Raw genomic sequence first — 22,055 nt, 5'->3', positions numbered from 1 at the left:
TTTTTGAGAGAGAGAGAGAGAGAGAGCCACAGAGCTCTTGGAGAGCGTGCAGAGTATTTCTAGAAAAGTGTGTCTTCCCATAGCAATCCCAAGACTTCAAGTGTGTGCTCATAGCTTCAGTCTTCCACAGGGCTTCACAGAGGAAAATCTGAACAAGATTTGAGTCTGTACTGCCTTTTCTGATTCTTCACAGCAGTGCTGAATGGATCAATCATTTGGAAAACTAACTTCTGTCCTCTGGACATTTGCCAGGGGAAGGACTTAGAATGGGAAAGAGGATGTGGCTCAGAAAGAAAGAATGAGTTATCTGAAACCTGTCCATTTAAGGAAAGTGTGGTATGCGTGAACAGATGCTAAGTAATAATCAAATACATCTTCTAACACTTATGGCAGGTAATCTCAGAAGGTTTAAGTGCAACAATTTAACATAGGAAGGTAAATCAGATTAAAAAAAGAGAAACCACAGAAAACAATACAAAAGGTACCATTGATATGTTGTCAACTGCATGTTACCTATTATATATAATGCAGGGGCAAGTGAGCAAGTCTAAGTAAAAAAAAAAAACAACAAAAAACAAGTGTCTCTAACCTCACTAAATGCTATAATGAACAAAAATGTTATATTTTTGTTAGTGGTTGCTAAATTTGAAAGTCTTTCCTCTCTCTACTCAGTTTCGCCTTGAAGGTTTTCCTAAATGTGTTTGAACAGCATTAGAAAACCCTCACTGGATTCTAAACAATGGCTGCCTAAAGAGAAATCTGATGAATACCCAATACCAAACAAATAGAAGTGTCTAAACACAAAAGACACTTATCAGTGATATAAATCCTTAATATAACCAAAACACAGTTTGTTGATTCACTGCCCACGTATGCAGAATAAAAATAAATGCTAAAAAGCAGAATAAATTAAGAACATGCTCTCAATCAGCGTGAAAAGAACTTTAATATAAACAACTCACCTGAGGAGAAGAGATATATGAGAGGTAAATAGCTGCTACATAACACATCAAAAAGCAGTTGGGCCTATAGCATACATAAGCAATATGCACAAAGCCATCTTTAGCTGCATTCAGAAGAAAGGCAGGGGTGCTGCAGGAAGATACCACAGAATCCTTATATGGAAAGAAGACAGCGTGGAGCAGCATGCAAAGCAGGATGAATTAAATGTGCTGATTAAATGAACAGCTTGCTTTTTGTACTTCAGTGAAGTTCAAAGCTTTCTGGCCAACCACTTTCAGCTCACACAGCAATCAAACAAATGACTTCTGCTGTAAAACCCCCATGCAGAGAAACAGTAGGTGATGCAAAATTGATCTCTTTCTGTGCTTCTATCTCTCACCTTTGTTCAGCACTTCAAAAATAATATATAATACTTTCTAATGTGGGTGCAAATGCTAAAGGTTGGGAAAGGGAGTGACTGTATATCTGCAGAAAGAAACTGAGGATATCCTCTCTATCCTGATACTTGTAAGGGGATGCAGACAGGAGTCCCTGAAATTATACCTGAGGCATGCTGCAATCTCAGCCCTTGTGTTCAAATCTTTAGCTAAAGAACTGGTGGTAAAACAGTCAAATATTGCCTGCCCAGTTAAGTGCATGCTTCTAAGCAGCAGGACACCTGGGCTTTAATCCTGATTATAGGAGTATCTTATAGCTGACTGCAAATCGCAGCAGGCAGCACAGGTGGCCCTTAGGACCCACTGTGAAGAGCAGGAGATATAACACCTTCAATTACAAGAGACAAAGGAAAGCAAAGACTACAGAACTTGAATTTTAACTCCTCTGAGTGAGGTCTAAAGGAAGATATGTATTTTTACTTGTACTCTGAAGTACTGACAATAAATCACTCCAACATCCTACTGGGTTGTTGTTATGGTGTTCCTTTTTTTTTTTTTTCTGTAACACTTTAAATCTGTGAGAATGATTTTCAAGGAAATTACATTTAAAATTTTGAAGTCATGCTGTTCTGAGCATTGAATTCAAATGTTGAGTTCTGCTAAACTAGGCTTTTTGTTCAAGTACCTCAACATGGATTTGTAAGTTTCTTTGCAGACTGTCAATTAAAAGAGTCACCAAATGGTTAGAGCAATGCTCTGCTTGACAATTAACAGATTCGCTGAATGATGTGAGCTCTATGTGGTCCTTCTTTCTGAGCTGTCCTAGAAGCAGTGAGAAAAAGCTTGAAAGACTCTCATTTTGAGTGCCCCCCAAACATCTCTAGATAGCACATGGGATTTGGACATTAGATAGCCATACTTTTGATCCTGAGCTGAACTGGATGTGGACTGGATCATTCTTTGACTACCAAATAAAACAAATGGGAGAAAGTTGCTGTTTGTTCTCTGAAATCCCAGATTACTACTTCTGGTTAGAATGTTTCTGTACAAAGCACCTTATCTTTCTAATATTTCATCGTGCCACCAAACTCCACATCTGCTTTACTGGTAGCTCCAATTGCATGGCTGACCTGTCACAATTTTTTCTACCAGCAACCCCCACATATTCTCCGAATCTGATCTTTGAAAAAAGCTGCATGCTATTATCCTCCTTTTTATCTCTTCTGAAAAAGCAACCTCTGTAGTGATGTCTATTTAATGAGGAACTGTCTGGGTTGCTGTGAGTGAAGTTACTACACTAATTCTCACTGTCATACTGGTGCACCGTGTATCTTTCTTTGTTTGTATCTTTATTCCTTACACTTTTGTTCATGCTTACTCTTGCTTTCTTTTTATTTTTTATTTTTATATTCATGCACAGTGATTAACGTGACTGAATGTAGCCTACTCCTCCAGACTCAACAATAAAGTTGTGAACACTGAAAGAAAAGCTCCAAAACTAAAGCCAGAGTGCAGGTTAGAATGAAGCACGTGGATTCACAATATTGCTCCAAAAAACAGAACTAGATGAAGGAGGAAGACACGAAAATTTTATGGACTGATACATACGAGGACTTCTGGCTCCTGTTTGTTTTTACTGAGTTTGGGTTAACACTGAACATGCATTTGTAAATTAGTAACATTGTATTGTATCTGAATAATAGAATCAACTTTTCCATCACAGAGAAACAGCAGTGCTAAAGGCTGACAGTCAGGTAACTGCATGGGACAAGAGGATACCAAGATGATATTAAAAGAGCAATGCTTTTATATGTAAAGCTACTCCTAATTATTGGTCCAATGACAGTATGATACAGGGTGGCTTATAGGCATTGTGAAAGAACACCTTTCTCCTCACCTCTCTTGCACACAGACTTCATAGCATTCTGATGCTTTGGTAACAGAATAAAAATAGAATATAAACTCTTGATATTTACTGTACTTTCAAGGATATTACGTGTAATTCTACAAGGTCAAACAGAATAGCATTTCTTTTGTCCATAGATACTAAGGACACATTTTACTCAGTTCAAGTGCTCTAAAGTGTTCCATAAAGCTTAGAAGTTGTTCTACTCACAGTTGTGAACCGTTTTGTTGTCAGAGTTTGCTGGCCCGTTAAGAAGTCCGTACAGAAGAGAATTTTATCATGTGAACTACCAATGGCCTTTCTACTTTTACTGCCAGAATTTTAGTCCAGCAGATATTTACATCACCATAACCTGTACACTCATCTGCTGATGAACTGCTCCAAGCTGCGAGCTGGTTGATAGGCAGCTACATGTTTTGTTCTGCAGAGTTCTGAATAGGAACAGTGAAATAGAGGAAAGCAGTCACAGATAGGCAAGGAAGGAAACTACCATCTAAGGCTGCCTCAGCTGTTTTTCCAGTAAGCACAAGCAGAAAACTATTGTTCAAGACAAGCACTATAATGTCATTTTAGAAAAGGAACTAGCTAAGGGACTCAAACGGGAAAAATCAACATTTAATTCAGTGGGAAAAGTAGCAATGCCCCCAATTTTTGTGAAATGGTAGAAATAATAACATTCTGAAAAACAAGGTAAAATTATAGCACAGAGACATGCTGGGATAGTAAGAAGTAAAAGCATCTAAATGCTAAAATGAAAAGACAGTCATGGCTGGTTAAGAATCATGTTGATAAATTTAAAATGTGCAAATTGTAAGGGATAATCTGAACTACTCAACTTCTCTAATGAAGTCTAAATTAAGCACAGTCGCTTAGGAAAAACCTCAAGTGTCAATGCAAGCTACTTAATGAAAACTAGTGCTCTATGTGCCACAACAGTTAAATAATCAACCAAAATGTTGTCTGGCATAACATGGTAGAATACTAAAAATCTTCCTCTTGCCCAGTGTAGTTAGGCAAAGTAAGGTTTTTGTAGATAGGGTTCTTCTTGTCCTTTTTCAATCTGTTTGTGTTTTAATTTTTTGTTGGAAAAACACTCCTATCTTTGATGCTGTTCTCCTAAATCTCCAAAACACACTAAAAGCTGAGGTTACAACAGAAATTAGTTAGGAGATAGTCATCTTTCTTATAGTTCCCAAACCTCATAAAACCAGTCTATTCTCCAAAAAAAGTCTTTGCAGAAAGAACTCCTCGCATCCTCTCTGAGGAACAGCTTTCACTATTTTTTCCCTTTTGCCACCTGTCTTTAGGCACATGGAATAGACTCCACAATATCTAACCTGAGATAGCTGCAGTAGAAGTGCAATCTCTGATGACTCTGGAGAGCATTGTATTTTAGATGTCTGTTTTAGGATGAGGCAAATCATCAATAGAACAGTCCAGTGCTTTCACTGTCTGTAAAGTAAGCCTAGAGTAACAAGCACAGGCTGAAACTGGCAAAAGATCAGAACACCAAACTTGCAGATTGTCAACTGCTCATGATCTCACCAGCTCTAACAGAACTTGTGGCGATTTTCTTTTTTTTCTTCTTTATTTTCCCCGTAACACTATTAGAAACATATATTTTGGGTAGAAATGATGAATTTCTCAACAAGCTTGTTCCTTAAGAGTTCTATTGTTTTTCCACTGTTCTTAAAGACATATTGCCAACAAATCTTTAGCAGACTCTCACCTGATCTTCATCACAACAAACATATAACTCCAACATATAAATTGTTTGCAGGAGCCTGCTTGGAAGAAAATACTGAGTTCTAATCATTTGCACACAGAAATTCATGATATAAACAGGACATGAGAAAAAACATGCTTTATAATACAAAACCTAGAATTTTTGTTCTCTGAATATTCAGTGCTCTGTGAACCTAAAGCAAACAATGGATTCATTTACATTTATTTTCAGTTCAGATGAGTGAATTAATTAGTTTCAGTGACAGAAGCATGTCTAATTCATTCTGCAAAACTATTCAGTTATTTTTGAAATTTTCAAAAAAAAGTACTAAAAATTATTCAGTCCATGTCTGTGGACTGAATTAACAATACAGTGTAGCAGCCTAGCTCTTGGGTGAAAGCTCATCCTGGGATTTCAGGTGTCATAGATGAAAGCCAGAATTATGATGAGTCTGGGGCATATGAATACAAGAAACTGGAAGTCTTCATTCAATTTATTGTTACTGCTGGACGGAAATAATAATAAAAAATCTTCATTTAATATGTAGCAGATGGAAGCCAAACCATGATAATTTTATTCCAGAAAAGAATATATGACAAATCAAAAGCTTCTGAAAAAAAAAAAAAAAAAAAAAAAAAAAAAAAAAAAAAAAAAAAAAAAAAAAAAGAAGAGTACTTAAAAATCTTTCCAGGCCTCAGCCTATTACATAAAATTAACTCCATTCTTCATGCTCAACATCTAATTTTTTACCATTAAATCCAATAATGATTGCCATACACAAATGGGTGATGTCTGCTTGGTTACAGCACTGAGTCAATCAGGGTCTTCTGGTAAGTATAGATAATAGGGATGCTTTTAACCCTCCCTTAGCCAAGACAGAAGTTATAAAATAAAACAGCAACAACAACAACAAGCAAACAAAAGCACTGAAGGAAAAAGTCTGCAAAGAATTGTGGGTTAGTTTCTAAAAAATCTTTAAATTCACATTTAGCAGAGACATCTGATGATCTCAGAAGATGTTACAAAGAACGTGAACAGTTTTCTGTGTCAGAAAATCTAGAGAGTATGTAGTTAGTCAGTGCAGGTGACACACATGTTGGTATGACAGGGAGTTATGGGAGTCAGGGAGACAGAATAAACCAGCCTTGTAGAGACCTGTTGAGGGCCAGCTTATTTTTATGAAATCTTTACACAAGTAAGTGGCATAGTGGGAAATGGCTTTTCTGATGTATTGTCTGTGTAAATAGATGAAGCATGATTTTTCTTTTTCCAGTTTTCTTTTCTTTTTTTTTATATTTGTAACAAAGTTGTAAATTTTAAATATACCTGTATCCTATTTTACAGTATTCCGATTTGAAACTGATTCAAAGCAGTCCAAAGCCTTCATAAAAATTAACATACTGATGTCTCTCTACTTTACAACAACACTTGCACCATTCAATATGAATTCTGGAAAATTTGGTTTGTGTTCTGTATATAAAAGCAGAGGATTTTTCTCAGTCCAACCTATTTTTCAGTTTTGACACAAGTGATTCACTAATTATATAAGGAACCAGGGAACAGACAAATGCATAAATAAAACAGATCTTCTGTGGGAAGACTGAGATATTTTGAAATCAGTACTTTGATGTAACATATACTTTTTCTGTTTTGTTTAGGTTATAGCATTCCTACATTGAGAAACTGGAGGAGGTAGAATTGTGAAGCAGGAAAAAGAGAGATATGGCATCAACATCATATCTGTCATAATGGATATGTAAACAACTTCAGTCATACTGGCTGAATTATCTTCCTTAAAACATAAAGGATGAAAAGATATGCAGAGCAAGAGGACTCAGAAGCATGAGTGAAGTGTGAGCAAAGTGTGAGTGAAACAGACTAGACAAGGCATTGCTGTCCTATCCATTTCAAAGGTATACTCTTGTGCCAAGAATCTGAGTTCAAAGCATGGCCATTGTGAGTAGTCTTATTCAAAAATCAGTATCGTTACAAGCACTTAACCCATTCGTATTTTTTACGTTGAGAATATCTAATAATATAAATAACAATATTCAGTAGATAAGGTCATCTTACAATTTAAAAATGCATATTGATTCATAAAATAGCAGAGGAGGTTACCCTCTGCCACTACGTCAAGTGGTGACCTAGATAAAGAAATATGCATCCTCAGAAAGTTTGCTGTTGATACAAAGTAGGGAGGAGTGGCTAATACACCAAAAGGCTGTGCTGCCATTCAGTCGAGAGGAACCTTGAGATGTTTAAAAGGGTAAGAGTAGAATCCTACACATGGAGAAGAATAATTATTTTGAAGTTCCTTACAAAGCATGGAAAAGCTAGTATTTTCCATCAGAAATACTATTGTGCCCCTGAGGAATAAGTTCTAAGATAAAGAACATTCAAAGTAGAAATTCCTTGCCAGGTGTGTCAGAAAAGCATCTACAGAATATTAGTTGCACACAAGGCAACTACCCAAAGAGATTATATCTTTTACTGTGCCAAGCGATAGACCTGGGAGAATAAAAGAGCTTCCCTCTTTAGTCCATCTATATTATATGTCATTAAGCGATAAACAGAAAAGTAATTTGCTTGAAACAAAGCTATGAGTACCAACCTGAATCCTGGTTTGGTATAAATTTTATGTTATGTCTCACATAGTTATGGGAGATATACCGAAACAACAGAACTTAAAAAGCTGTACATGTACTACAAGCAACAGGGGAAGTATAGACCTGCTTACTACTGAAAAGAATCATGATGACTTGAAAAAGCCCAAGTGTTCAATATCCCATACTTGATTCCTTACTCAGTGTTTAGAATTTTCACTTGTAACAAAAGTTTAATAGCAGTTGAAAAGTGCATGCTGAAATAGCAAGAAAGATATTAATGAATGTTCAGAAAATTTAGACATATTAAAAGTCAGCACAGACTGACAAAATATGCCATAAATAATTCAGGAAATAATCTCTAAACTGTTAGTGACAGGTATTTCCAAAGAAGTTAAAGACAAGAATTGTTTAAAAACAAAGCGATACAAATGAAACCAAACAAAAGGCATATCAAGCAGATGCTTGGGAATTATAGACTAGTAAGTGCATTTGATGACTGCAAATCTTTTAAACCAGGTCAGTTTCCTGGCTTCTAAAGTGTAACAAGTTCTTAAGACATAGACATAGTAGATGTCTCTCTGGCAATTAAAAGAATGTCAAAACAATCTAATTGACTTCACTGATACTATTCTAACTATTCTGGTAGGTACAGTTGAGAAAGTGAATGTAAGGATAACATGCAAAAACATTTTTCTATACAACAGCAAAGGAAATATGTGGAAGAGAAACAGAGCCAAATTAAAATCTGTACTCAGATATCTAAGTTATGAATGATTCCCTGTCAAACTAGACAGGGACAATGAATATAGTCTGCCAGTGCATTTCTTTCTGATGCCGTATTAATGACTTGGATGACCGAGAAAGGAAGACTCTGAGCAAATATGAAGACACCAACTGGAGGGAACGACTTGCAAGCACTCCACAGAGTGGCACCAGAATTGTAAATAATCTTGATAGACTAATAAAGCAATCTGGAGTCTCGGGATGAGATTAAATTTAATATAGACAAGTGCAAACTGCTACGTTCTGGAAGAAGAGAGCAAATACATAAATATAAGCTTTGGAAAAATAGACTAGTTGAGTCTGAGGTATAATGATGCCTCAGTGGGGGTAATGCACTAACAAGACAACTCTGACTTGTGTTAAGCATTTTGAATAATTGAATATTGGCATTATTCATTCTATTCAGCATTCGTGGGACTTACGCTTTGTTTTGTTTGAAAAATGGACAGAAAAATCAGGAATCAGGGAATCACAGAATTCTAAGTTGGAAGGGACCCACAAGGATCATTAAGTCCCACTCCTTCTTCTACACAGGACTACGCAAATTCCAACCCTATGTCTGAGTGTTGTCCAAGTGCTCCCTGAACTTCGGCAGCTTGGGGCCGTGACCATTGCCTGGAGAGTCTGTTCCAGATGCCAACCACTCCCTGGTAAAGAATCCTTTCCTAACACTCCTCTGACTCTCCCCTGACCCAGCTCCATGCCATTCCTTTGGGTCCCAATGCTGGTAATCAGAGAGAAGATTTTAGAGGAAAGAAATGTTCTTTATCTTATCTGAGGTTTAGGAAATATAATTTGTGAACAAATACTGAAGGATTAAAATTTTAATTCAGAAAGACGAATGGTGACAGAAGAAAAAACACGGTAACAGCATTCTGCAGCTGTTAAACAAGGAGGAAGGAAAAAAAAATGATCGTCCTCAACTAGAGACAGATCAAGAATGCACTTTCTTGCAAATCTGCCTAATTTTCAGTGAAGTAAGCTTTTTGCTAGTAGTATAAACTTCCAAACTGAAGAGATTTACAATAAATGAAATAGGAATTCATGTAAATTATAGGACTTTTTCTCTAGTGATTTGTAGATTAAGATAGATAGGCTGCATTTTTTAAGGAAAAAGCTAGTCCAGTGATTCCTTACCTCTAGTTTGAGACTACAGCAACAAATTAAACAACACTGTAACTATGGCAAATTGTTCACTGCTGGCTTATGAAAGTCAATTACTTCACTGTGCTTAAAAGTTGAGTGATAAAAGTTGCAGAGCCCATGAAAAATTGTGAACATCTCATGGGGAATGTCGAAGGTTTCCCATAGACCCCACTGCAGGGAGCACTTTGATTTCATGCTCTTCTTTCTTAGTTGTGGCTGAGGAGCTTGGCTTACTTATATTTCTCAATAACATTTTTGATGTTAAGTCAGTTTTCTGCACTTCTTATTAGAGCCACCCAGGCATGCATCAGCTTATCTCTTTGTACTTTGCAGATGTGCTATGTGCACTCTGTTTCAGAGAAAATTCCTTTGCATGCACTAAGAGCACCATCAGGTTGCCCAGAGAAGCTGTGGGTGCCCCATCACTGGAGGTGTTCAAGACCAGGTTGGATGGGATCCTGAGCAACATGAGCTAGTCAGTGGCAACCCTGCCCACAGCAGAGGATTGGAACTGGATGGTCCTTAAGGTCCTTTCCGACCCAAGCCATTAGATGTTTCTTTGATCTTTGAAAATATAAAGAGTCTCAGAATACCCAAAAGAGTCAAAGTACCCCTGTAATATAATTCTAACACAAGATGAAACCAAGATATTTGAGATGAGTTAAGGATCTGTGCTTCACGCATAGAATGATGCCATAAAGTAGATGAAACAGCTATGTGCCTTTAAATCCACCCCCACAGTCTTTATCTGTGAACACAATACAAAGGAAAACATTTCCTAGCTGGTTAAAGACTGTGACTTGACATTTTGATCCTGAATATCCACAACATTACTTCACAACTTCTTCATGAAAGTGTAAGCAATTGTAATTCCATAACAAAATACAACAAGGTTAAGATGTGGCAGTTTTAACTGCCTAGTCAGTTGCTTTGACTCATTCTATAGTTAATACAAAGACCTTGCAGAGAGCAGTTCATTCCACTTTATAATGATGCAAAACTTTTGTAGATGAATATCCTCTTACGGGTTCCTATTTCTATTCTTTCATTATAAATCGACCCACAATGACTGGCTTAGACTGATAGCTAATTTAAAGTTAGGATAAATTGATGCTATTTTAACTGAGCATACCGTTTAATCATCTATATTTACACAGATCTGAAGAGCAAGACAAAATTGATTAATATGCAATATATACAGAAAATAAACAGCCTTTTCACAAGATGAAGATTCTAGATACAGAGAGAAAAAAGAGTAAGTTTGGACTGGAAATAGAGATCAAAGGCAGAGAAATCCAGCAATACACAGGGCAATTAACAAGACAAATGTTTACTGACAAGCTCTTAAACTCCTCTACAGTAAGAATTTACTGAAATTGAAGTAAATATTCAACAACTTCTTTATAGTCTAGGTAAATTTTCCAGAAAAGATAGGAAGAAAAACTCTCACTCATGACTTTCATAAAAGAAACATGATTTCCTTTCACTGCTTCTCTGTGAGCTGTGCCGAGGCTCTGTAGAGCTTCTGCTACAGATGGAAATGCTGCTGAAAGCTGCCATTGCTAGAGCTATCCAAAGCAATCATAAGCACTGAAGTTCACAAGCACTGTAGTAGCTTTCATCTTCTGACAACAGAATACTTCCTATAATGCCTTCTCAAACATAAGTTTAAGATGGGCTTGGTTTTTCAAATTAAATTGAAAGCATTTGAATAATGCTGTAGCCACTCACACATAGTTGAAGAGACCTTGACAAAAATGTATTCTGTAAATTACCTCTTTCTTAGATATGGGATGCTGTCTGTCAAAGGTAGTATCTTTTATTAAGATTATTTATTTAATTGACACAGTTGGCCACTTTTCAGATAGCAGATTAATTTTTCAAAAGATACATAGAAAGTTTGAATGGCTTACAAAAGACTTAAACAAGGTAATTAGGCACTCTTTTTATTAAAAATATTGAGTTATATGATTAGTAGAGAACTGCATGGGCTGCCCTGGAAGTAATGCCTCCTATTTTTTATGTTGGCCCACCATGTCGGAGGTGGATGTTGGTGGTATGGCAGCAGAAGCTGAATCAATATTCCATTCCATTTTGTTACGTCTGAGGTGGAAGTGCATATATGGCAAAGATGTGGAACTGAATTTTTCTTGCTGAGCATTTCTGGAGCCCAAGCAGTGGATGTGAGCACACTGTGGTGGTGGCTGCTGCATTTCAGCAGCAGGGACAGCAACTGTGGGTCACCTCTGCTGGTGAAGATTTTTATGAACATGGCATGCATGCTCTTGTTCATTGCTGGTGAAAATGCAGAGCTATTGGATGTAACTTCATTAAAAAATATTGGTTTTTAACTGAGATTTCTCTTTCAAATAGTATTATTGTTTTCTTTTATCCATGGCAGTTTCATGGAAATAAATAGAATGCATTACTTTTAGAAAGACCTACCTAAATCTAGAGCATATAGTATCATATGTCACTATTAAGTCTTCTGCCAAAGTGACCTATATGTTTGATAATCACTTATTGCAATAGAACAGGAATGGTTTATCTCTTGCAGCAATTCCTTTATTTTGCTCTGAGAGCTATTTAGGAAATTCTAAATTATGTTTCTAGTCAATATTTGAATAAATCAAAAACAAAATTAATTGGACATGCTGTCTGTAAAATATTGCCAACATTCAGAGTATTCTTAATGAAGCATCATGTCCAAGCTTATTTCAGATAAAAGAATATATTTATTTCAAGGCTTTCTTCATTGCCTCTCTCCACTTTGTGATTTTCTGCACTGTCCTGCCACACATTTTGAGATCCAACTCTTCTAAAGACTCACTGTATCTGTAGAAAAAATCTTTATAAGAAAAAAGAAAGGTCTTTTGAACAATTTGCAATAAATATTTTAATGTGTGTAGGTTTGTGGAACTCGCAAAGATAACTTTTAAAAATATTTATTCTACCTTTACCTTCAGACTTGCAGAGCAACCATCTAATGTAACAGAGAAGATGGCAATAGCACTATTGACTATCATTTCCCTCTATTGACACATCCTTATTACCTTCCATAAAATACAGTACCCTTCTCAGCCAGTGCCGAGAGCGGAGAACAAAGGAAACTATGGTGGTCTGAAGTCCAGATACCCAGGAATCCATCCAAAATTAATCTGTCTTTCCTGTCAGAGCAATTTGTTCAAGTGCTGCTTGGCACCACTTAGAATACTTCTAAAGAGGCAGTACTGAGACACCTGCGTTAACAGTTTAAATATTAACCACCTTTTATTTACTTTTTTTGTCTCTTTTGTTACAGGGGAGAGAAAGCAGCATGTGGTGTGTGTGTGTACACGTGTGTGTTAAAGTTCAAACTGTATCTCAGGAAATGAAAAAAGCATTCAGCTTCACAAAACAGGTGTGAGCATGGCAGAGATTTATAAAGGATGGGACTGGTTACCCTGGAAACAGGTTTGAATTTTTTCTTCAAACAAGATGCTCATTGTTGACCTCTTTCTAACTGCTTTGTATGGATTTACGGTGCAACTTTTTGCAAAGTTTATTTAAAAAGGTTTGTGTACCACTTAAAGGCATTTGTTTCCTCCTCACTTATAAGCTTATAAAGTGAGACAAATACTTGAGAACAATAATGCAGAAATACCAATAATCTGCAAATATTTGATTAAAAAAAACCGTAACAAGAATTTGTATTGAATGCATTTAAAGTACTTGTGAACACAAAAATATTTTGGCCTACGTGCTATTTTCTTCACAATAACTACTTTAAAAATGTCAGTAAGCTGCTGTTTATGGAAATAATAACCCCCCATCTGATTATGGAATGTACAAACCTGAGATAAATTCCACTAGATATGTAACATTATTTTCTCTTCCACAGCCTCACCACCAAAGGTTTGCTTATTTTTGCAAGAACTGTCACTTTACATAACATTTTTGTGCAAAGTCTATTAAAATTGGCACTCAGTTCTGATAAGGCCTTTAATGCAGTGCATTAGCAACAGAGAGAAAACTGTATCTACATCAATCTACCTTTCTTATCATGAACTATTAAACTTCAGGGTAGAGGAAAATGAAAACAGAAAGAATCATTACTGCAGGGATAATACATGAAGCAGGTGTAGAGCAACATGCGTTGCTAATTTAGGGATAAATCCTGGGCAGTCTGGATGTCTAAGTGGTACAATACATTCTAGCATCATACCCCAGAAGCAATCAGTGTTGCCTGGTTCAATTGTCTAGCATCGTCTGATCTAACACATTCTGGGGACATTTAGTCTCTGTTCTTTGACATCATAGAAAGACAATGTTGGGGAATGGGCAAAAAGAAAGGAAAGCCAAAAAAACATAATCTGAAACTCAATTGAATCTAGTGAAAGAAGAAAATAATTGAAGATTGTAAAAAACAACACTGTGCAAATAAAATTGGGTTATATTTCTAATGTACCAGTAATTCACATCATCATGCCCAATTGGTAGTATGATTTTTAGACTCACTCTTAAGGTCACAATATAAAGCCTTCTTTCTGAAGCCTACCATTCTTTATTAATTTCTGGAGAGAGCAGATGGATTTGCTTGCACTAGGGAATCTTTCTAATGAGAAAATATATTAAAAGTTTCTATGTTCACAGCATTTCAAGTGAAAAGATTTCACTTATCTTAAAATTTCTCATAAATATTCAGCATTTTCTTTGAAATATTATCTCTTGAGATTTTGATGTTACATTTGTTTTTTAAAAATAAAAAAGGAAGGTTGTCCCCCATGGTCCTGGATAAAGGCCTGTAGATATTCAGAACATCAAAAGAAGTTTAATTAAATGAACTCAAGTTTCATATTTCTTAGAATCCTAGACCAAGTTCACATACCGTTCCTTAAACTACATAAGTGCTCTTCAAAGGTTATTTTCTATTTCCCTGTTTTACATTATGTCAGGTAGCAATGCCTGACATACTTCATAGTCTCCTGTCTTTATTTATGGAGCCTTTTAAAACTTTAGCAAGACAGACCATCATCAGCAGTGTAAATACTTCTGAGCATCAACTTACTAGAGATTATGTTGACTGTGACAAGAGACCTAACTTCACATTCAGTACTTATTTGTGAAATGAACCTGACTTGTGAGACTGCTTAGTTTTAGATTCTGGTTGGAAGACAGCTTACCTTTTCATGGACTAGTAGTAAAAATTTGGAATGAGATTCCCATCCCTCTCAATAGTTAATACTCCAGCACTACCACTATTCTGGAGTTAATAGACACTGAATGAGCTGCAGAGAAAATGACTAACCACGGTCTTATTTGAAGCATTTAAAGTAACGTGGCAAATATCTTTGCGCATTCTCCCTATGATGACAGGCAGTGTAAGACAGGCAATGTATAAATGAATATGCCTAAAATAAGTCTGAAATATTTATTGTCATGGCAGGTTGCTGAACAGCTTTCATTACAAATGCCTTTTTCCATTCTGAATTCATAACAAAGGAGACTCACAGAGACACGAGGGTGCATTGTTCCATTCATTCATTCTTCTAACACAAAATTAGATATGGAATGCATCTTATTAAGAATCACATCAAATTTTCCAAACAGTATGCAAATCACCTGTGGAATATGCCTCAATATGACAGAACACACCCCTGAGAAGCAGCGACACAATAAGCAACATAGGCTCCAAGATTCTCAATAGAAAGGGGATGTAAAACCAGCTGTTTACAAGTTGCATGGGCTCTACACACTACCCACTGTATTTAAGAAAAAGGATCCCCACCTCTGAAATTGTGAGTTTGGGAAGATTGCCTAATTCCTTCTCTTTATTTCCATTATGAAAGTGCAGTTAGTAACAAAACAATCTGAATTCTTTAGCAAGCCACACAGACTCTTTCACTAGAAAGTCAATTCAATTCTTCTCTTATCAGTTTCAAGAAAAAATAAGGTATTTTTTTCACCTCGACTTTTCTCTCTGGCTCTTATTTGGGTAAAATTATTCTTTAAACAAAGAGAAGATTCTTTGATTGATTGAAATATTTGTTTTAATTTGGCTGCAGAAATAGGACTTGCCCATCCCAGTGATGTTGTGGGCTGCAGGTCAGATAGGATATGATCCCTAGTTATAGACAGGAATCTATTGTTTGTCTTTAAAATGCTGGACATGTATCAGGCAGATCAGATAAGGCTGAAAATGATTATTAGAGCATTTATTTCTAGGTCCTTCTTCAGCGTATGCTGTGTTCAGACTAGATAATTATAGCTATTCTTACAATAGGCTGTACAATCCATCACAAAAATCATTCATATTGACCAACTGTCAACAATCAGGCTATTCTGTCCTTACAGTTCATAATGCTCCTAGAATTTCATTGTCTGTCTGTTATATCTTAATTTGGCATACGAGTATCAGTAATATAATTTACAGACATCATTCTCGTATCTTTCCATTATTCTAATTAACTTTCTCTAGTTGAAGATTAACATCTTCCTTCTTGGGACACAGACAGCAATTTTACTAGTTATAAATGTTTTGTAAGTTAGCACATTCATGCTTGTGACTGCATTCTTCTATAGAAGTTTTTTTTCTTTTTAGTCACAGCTCAGTAAAGATCAACAACAATAAAAGTCAGGTTGAAATGTATGCAGAAAAACACGTATTGGATAGGCTGTTCATTCCTTGTCACTGAAGTTTAAAAGTTGAAACCCTTTATTCATTTCTTGACTCTTTGAAAAATAGCATTCTACTTTGTAGATCTTCCAAAAACTGCTTTAACAGTCATTCGCACTTGAAGAAAACAATAACACATTCTAACATATTGTTTGTGTGAGATGCAGGCAAAATACTTACACAATGCTGATCTAAAAATTACCTAGTTTCGAGTCTTACCGTGTTCAAAGAAACAGCAGTATGTCCTTTCAATCATCAAGAGAAGCAACACATTCTCTGAATTTTTTTTAGTTACTTTAACACAGAACTACTGTCTTTTTTAATGTGTCCAAGACAACAAGTGCTGGACATGCTTTGCTTAACACTCTGATGATGGTTATGTTTCTGGTTTATACTGTATTTGCCACCTATTCACCAAGTTACAGATAAACGATTTTATAAGACTGTAGTTTAAAAAAAAAAAAAACACTACGAATTAGCAGCTGCAATGAATTCACTTCAGAAAGCAATAAAAAAGCTCCAGTGTATTTTATTTTCATTTTTCATCTTCTCTGTTTTGTACACGTAAGAAGGCGTATATTCTGACATATTTTTACTGTGAATAGGACACTTTAGCTTAGAATATGTCTAGATTTTTTTAAAGCTTGACAAGGTTATATTCTTGAACCCTGTTCTGTAGAGATCTAAAGTTCTACTGACAACATCAAGGACACAGATGCTCCAGAAAGCCTGCTCAGTCCTGGCTTGTGGTTTTCTGCACAGAGGGGTTCCTGTGGTTTCTAAGAAGACAGTTTGTGCCGGCTTTCAACTGGTCCTGGCCTGGAGGCTGAGCAAACCTGCTCTTCTGAGTCATGGTGAGCTAGCACAAAATGTGCACTACTCGTCAGCCATAGCGCAGGGAATTTCTCCAAATGGAAAAAGGCTGGACTGGGTATACGTAATGATGATTGCCCAATAAAATCTCTGTTCTCGTTCCTTAAAACAAACAAACAAACAAACAAACAAACAAACATGTTCTTACCAGTCTTACCTATCTTCCTTGAGCATGAAATCTCATTATTCAGAGTCTTTTCTCTCATTTAATTTGGACCCTTGTTTACAGTTATATTTTCTACTTCATTATATCCTCATCTCCCAAAAATTCAAAGCTCAAAGAAATAATCTATAACTCCAAATGTCCTGACTTATACAAAAAAAAAAAAACAAACAAACAAGAAAACAATAAGAAAAATAGAACAAAATAATTAGTTAACTGATTTACGATTTACCTTGCTTCACTGGTATATATCAAAAGTAAACCACATACTCCTCAAAATAAGATATGTATACACTCTTTTCAGATGCTCTTTTCCTTCTCCCTCAGCTTCCTCAGTTTTTGTTGTTGTTTTTTAATGAATGGAGAATTAAAAATGCTAATCAAAAGGAGTGCTGTAAATGCTAATTAATTCCTGAATATTAAACAAGCAATATTTCAAGCATTTTTACTTCTCAGGTACCTAATTAGGAAAGACTTGGTGATTTCTGTTATGATGGATCTTAGCTATATCTGCTAATGAGAAAACAAAAAACATTTTAAACTTGATTTTTAATACCATGAAGGTATTCAGCTCTGTGGCAGGTTCTTGTATGTGTACAATGTTAGACATGGCTTAAAAATAGAGGAAAAAAAAATCAAAAAGAAGAGCAACCAATGAAGCAAAAAACCCAATAGTTTTCAATTAAATACACCTACGGAAATACCACAGTTCTTTCAGGATAAAAAAAAAAAAGTAAAAAATTCAAAAAGCAATGCAGTAAAAATGAAGTTAATAAAAACTGTCGTGAATGATTGCCTTAAAAATGCTTAACAGGAAATCCAAACAGTTGTGATTATGAGAATATTCCACTCCAAGAGTCTCATGTGAAATATATCAGTAGTTTTCTTTTTGTTTGCTTGTTTCTTTCTTTTGTGTGTGTGTGTGTGTGTGTGTGTGTGTGCATGTGTGTGTGTTTACAAATCTCACCACATAAAAAAAGAAGTGCTATGTTTCCTTGAGTTATAATTAATCATATTAAAGATCTCTAATAAAAATAAGTTACTGGAATAGTTGCTTCATGACGCCATTCACTTCCTGATGACTTCTACTACCAGGAGAAGATCCTTTCTTTCAAGGTCTAAATGAAGATCTTGTTTTCAGGTCAGTTCAAGTCTAGGATAATGCTGACTCCAATACAAGACAATCCCTCTGACACAGTGAAAAAGTGTAGAAAATACAGGAATTGGATGTGAACATACATCAGAGAACTAATGATTCAAGTATTCTACTAAATAAGAATAAGCCTATATCATAATTTCCCTTCACAGGTTTTGCAATATGAAAAAATTGATGTTTATTGTCATTGTTAATGTCAATGTCAATGTCTGTTAAAGAAAATGAAATCTAGAAAGTATTTTCATATATATATATTTTTTAACATTGGTGCATATCCCAGTAAGCACAGTTAAAGAGACATGGAAAGTGAAAAGTTGGTCTTCCTGAAGTCAGAAAAGTCTTCAACTTCACTTTGCATTCAACACAAAATTTGCATGGGCTAGGATCAAGCTAACCTGCTTAAAAAATCTGCAAATTTTTTTAATCTGAAAATAAACATGGAAGATACAGCAGGAGACAATAAAGCAGAAAAGGACTGGGTGTCCTACATGATATCAGCTATGCTGGCAATATTCCACTATGAAAATAGCAAGGCAAACAACAGCAAATTCAGAAGATTTATTAGAATATGAAAGCAGGAAACTACTAATGGATAATAAAATTATTAGGAGAATAGAAAACTATGGCACTGTATCTAGGCAGGAAAATATAGAAGATTAGGCAAAAAAGATTTGCATTTAATAATGCTAGCTAGCTAATGCACTAGCAGCAGTGCAATATTTAGGATTCTACAGTAATATTTAAATTCAACATGCACATGCAGTACAGCTTTACACTTCAAAATGCTCCCCTTATTCTTCCCCAGCCTGATTGTCTTGATGTGGGCATACGTAGCAAGGCCTGTCCACATCTGTGGAATAAGACGGCTGCGTGTGAAGCTGCTATAACCTGGAAGGCATAAAAGCAAACTTAAATGCTTTCTCTGTAAATGAAAATAAGATGCAGAAGAATGAGAGAAAGTGTCCAGCTGCCTTCCTTCATACACCTCATGGAAATATGAATTATCTTAAGCTACCCAATAATTTAACACAGAACTTTATTCTCATTACTTTTCTATAACTCATGGGATGAACTCTATTACTTGGACTTCTTCCTTCAGGAAAGAACATGGGTTACCAACCACATTCAGGTAGAAGGTATGCCTGTGTTCTTATGTGGGGTGCTGGCCACACAAGCAGGGATACCTACACATTTCCAAGTCATCTCAGTGCTGTTTCCTGGGTAGCACAGTTCTCTGCTGTTTTAAGCCGACTGTGCTTTGAAAACGCACTCTTCCTTTAATGCTCAGGAAATGATTTTGTGGAGAAAGAACTGTCATTATCAGCTTCAGCTTTATACTATGAATATACCAGATCAATATTGAAACCTTCGTTTTGTCTTTTGTGTCTTTTGCTGTACAGTTCTCAAGATAACTTCTGCTGTCAGAAAAGTCAACTTCAGCAGTTGATTATGTAAAACCAGACTGAAATGGAAGATAATTGTATCATAGACTTTTGATCAATATGTGTCCAGGAGTGAATTCTCCTTTGTGAATACAGAACCACTCCAAGAATTGTTGAAATATATTTTTCAAATGTCCTTAAGCTTTATGTAGCCTACTGAGACTATAGCAGCCTTTCTCTTCCCAGTAAAAGCCTTTGCTCCCTTCCAGTTTCATCACTTTCCTTGAAGCCTTCCACCATATAAATGAAATTTTTGGAAGAGCAGTCTCAAGATGCTCAAGAAGAATACCAGTGAAAATGAAGATGTCAATAGGCCAGAGGGTATGGAAGATAGCTCAGCCACAGAGCAGTGAGAATGATTTTAAAGAGCTTCACTAGAGACAAAGGAGATAAATCATTATGAGGGGATGTATGAGTCAAGATCAGTAGCAATAATACCAGATAAAAACAAGCTTCCTGCAGCAGTTTCCAGGTAGTTTTGGTGTGTGAGCCCTCCTGCACTGTTCCACTCAGGCTGCAGGTACTCAGGCTGCAGGTACTCGTTGCCTCAATATGGGAATTTTCCGGTTCCTTCAGGTCCTTCTGATATTCCCTACAGCCCTGCAAATCCCTCTGTGACGACTTTGCCTCTCAGCAAGACCTGATGCCCTGCACTTACTGTAGATTCTGGCCTAGGGAAAACACCAAAGGACATCTGATCACCTTCCAGTCTTTTCCTCCTAGAAACATACCTACTTTCCAATGTAGCTATCACTCTTGAGAAATACCTTTGCTTCTCCTTGGCTGAATTTAACTTGGAGGACGCACTGTTTTTATTAGCTCCCTCTTTTAAAAGCCTCTTTTCTGTCCATTCAGGATTTTGCCATCCAGTCCGAAAAGGAGATGAGATCTCACATCATTTGCTCTGTCCATATGCCTTCCCTGCTTGCTGTGTGGGACAGTGCTTTCAGTAAGTTTAAGAGAGCTTCAGTATTGTAACCCTCTTATGGTTTCCTTCTGTCTTCTGGGACATTTCACATTCTGCTGTCAGGACATCTCTCCTTAGCACAATCAATTCTGACTGTGTTTTCTTACTGTGACTTTACTGAGAAAGAGAGAAATAGTTAAGTGTAGAACTGGAAGGAAAATGTTTAGCTCAAGGCTTGAAGTTTTGATGTACCTATACAGAGCCTGCAACATGATCCCAATTTCTTGAAAATACAAGTCCTCTCCTATGGGATGGCAAAAAATTAAGACATCTAAGAAACTATTCAGACTTGAAAACCTTTGTTTAAATGTGAAGAAAAGATTAGGGTTTGTTTTTCAAGAAATACTTGTATCTAAAAGCCACAGATAAATGCAGACTTCCCATGTAACATGCATTACCTGTGTTTTTATTTATGTATCTAAGCTTTGACTGAAGTAGCTTACGCAGTGCTGAGTCTCCATGGAGACGGAAAAGACATTTTAAATATCCATGATTTTTCCAGCATATAAATCTTTCTTAATAGCTGTCGTATGAATTTTCAGCTGGTGGCAACATTTGCTGATCATTCTTGGTTGTTTGTGCATTTTATGTAATATACTCACATAAATACACATATTGACAACAAAACTTTGTGATGACCATAAGAAATGAAAAAGCACTTGTATTTAAGACCAGCTACCAATATTGACATATATATATATTTTAATCTATGAAGGAACTGTCTTTAAATCTGCTCAGAAAAATAAATTCAATTGCTATGAATTTTCCATTGAGCAAATGGAAAAAAAGGAACATTACAAAGACTGTAGTAAATAAGAAGAGACTCTAAGAGATGGCCAATTTCAATTTGTGCCTCTAAAAATGCAATTCAAAAGAGGTATTTAGTATTTCTCTCAACTTTCCCACAGCTTATACACATGCAATTTTAATTTATGCTTCATTCTGTTTTTATAATTGCAGGTGCAAGTTATTTATTGGTAACTTTTCACTGGGTCTTAATGAAATGTCTACTGGTTCTCACCCAGCAGCCAAAAGTGAAAGGTCTGATATTAAATATTGCATCAAAGGAAGGTTTGCATCACCATCCTTGCAGGCTGGCTTATATTTTGTACTCTCCTTTTCTCCCAGAGGCCATAATGCTCAATTGTATTATCTCATTGTTTTTAATAAAGGAGCTGTAATATGCAGTCTCCTCTCACTGACTGGCAATAGAAAGTACTAGAGAGTCCCATTCTTTCTTCACATCAGATTTGGAATCAAATTTATTTGTTTCTTTTTCTTTTTTTTTCCTT

This window comes from Meleagris gallopavo, chromosome Z (assembly GCF_000146605.3).
Source record: "Meleagris gallopavo isolate NT-WF06-2002-E0010 breed Aviagen turkey brand Nicholas breeding stock chromosome Z, Turkey_5.1, whole genome shotgun sequence".
Taxonomy (NCBI): Eukaryota; Metazoa; Chordata; class Aves; order Galliformes; family Phasianidae; genus Meleagris; species Meleagris gallopavo.
Note: the sequence above shows the minus strand (reverse complement) of the source record.